We start from the raw sequence: 1,925 nt of genomic DNA, 5'->3' as shown, positions 1-1,925 counted from the left end.
ATAGAGTGTCGCATATCTTCCAGTCCCTATCCCTTGGGCCCATAAGGCACGTTTTTCCTATGGTGAAAATAAAAACAATATAAAAAAAAAGAGTAAAAAATGAAAGAAAGAAAGGAAGAAAAGGATCCCAAACACATTGGTGGTATATATATGTATATTCGCTGATATATAACTTAATAAAAGTTTATGGACCCAGGATAAGGAAGCCACTCTGAACAGATACACTGGGACTGAAATATGGTCCAATTAAGTCTGTAACAGGGTGAGCTTTACTTTGAACATTCTCCAAGTCGAAATGAAAGCTCTGCAGAACAGATAAATCAGGCAACATAAAATAAAATAAATAAATAAATAAATAAAAGCGCTGATCTGGCACAGCTCCCAAAAGAAGCTAGAGGAGGTAGGTAGGCTGGGGCGACTAGTCAGGGATAGACGGGGAGGTGTGGGAAAGGATGGAGGGAAGGGATTCAGACAGCCCTTCTCATTGGACGCTCACACAGTCGCAGATCCTGTGACTGTAAATAAACAGCAGATATTTAAGCCATTCCAATTAATGCCTTCTATGACAGCTATTTATCTATTGAAGGGACAGCAAGACTTGTCGGCTGCAATTAAGCTGTTTGCTAGTAGTGCCTTCGAATACGCAGTGCCTTTAGCCAAACAGTCATTTGTAGTTTATGGACATGGTCTTTACTGAAGAAGGGATTTGGTAGGAAAAAGTGCCCCCACCCCAAGCTAGACAGATATCAGGGTACAATTCAGCTTTAGCTCCTGCAGGAAACTTTCTGTATCTTGCTGGCTTTCAGGACAACACAAAGGATTCTTCCTGAATGCCTGACAGGACATGACCAATATTGAGTGTGGGTCTTGGTTTGGGACTTTTAGACCTAAGTTTGCCTTTCTGCATTGTCTCTTTTTATCTGGGGTTAATTCAGATCCTGAATACCATATAACTATAAAATGAGCACCTGGGACTCCAGAGATGTCTCAGGTAGCAAAGAGCTTACTGCACAAACCTGAGGACATGAGTTCAGATCCCCAGAATTCATGTAAAATCCTGATGAGGTGACAAAAGGATCCCAGAGGTTCCTAGCTGCCTGTATGGGCTCCAGGTTCAGTGAGAGATGCTATCTCAAAGATCAGGACAGATGGTTGTTAAGTAAGATACCTGACTTTGACATCTGGCTTTTACTCACAATGTGCACACATGTACATATGAATATGAAAGTGCTGTATTCACACATGTACACATAGCACCGAACTTGAACATCTACTGTATCTTATCATTGAGATGATCATGGTTCAATGGCAGAACAAACAGAAATATTGCTAGGCACATAGTAGGATACCAAGTTGTTTTGATTTCTTAGTTCAACCTTCTTTCTTTGTTGAAGGGAAATCATATCCACTATATTTCTGCAAAGTTGTTTTGATTTTTACATCTTTCAAAATATACAAGACTTACTCACTGGACGTATTGTTTAGTCTCTGTGAGACAGTATATTGGAAGCAGATGTCTTTTATTTTGTCCATAATAGGCAACCTTGGGCTGCTACCTCATCCCTTGAAGCCTCATTTTGCTCCTCTGTAAAATGTCAGTAAGAATGACAGTAGTAGGGCTGCAGAGTGAGTCAGCAAAGCACTTGCCTGAGTAGGACTACTTGAATTTGGATCCCCAGAACCGATATAAACCCTGAACATGTTTGTAAATCCAGGCAGCAAAGAGCGTGCAGCACAAACTTGAAGACCTGGCAGTGACAGGTAGGTCCCTAAAGCTTATTAGCCAATCTAGCAAAATTGGCAAGGTTCAGATTCAAGGAGAGATGCTGTTTAAATACAGAAGGTGGAAAGTGACCAAAAAAGACATCCAAAATTGACAGACCTCCACATCCACATCCACATAAACACAAGCTCCCCCAATACAG

This window comes from Mastomys coucha, unplaced genomic scaffold (assembly GCF_008632895.1).
Source record: "Mastomys coucha isolate ucsf_1 unplaced genomic scaffold, UCSF_Mcou_1 pScaffold9, whole genome shotgun sequence".
Taxonomy (NCBI): Eukaryota; Metazoa; Chordata; class Mammalia; order Rodentia; family Muridae; genus Mastomys; species Mastomys coucha.
The sequence above is the reverse complement of the archived record's forward strand: the minus strand, read 5'-3'. Positions refer to the sequence as shown.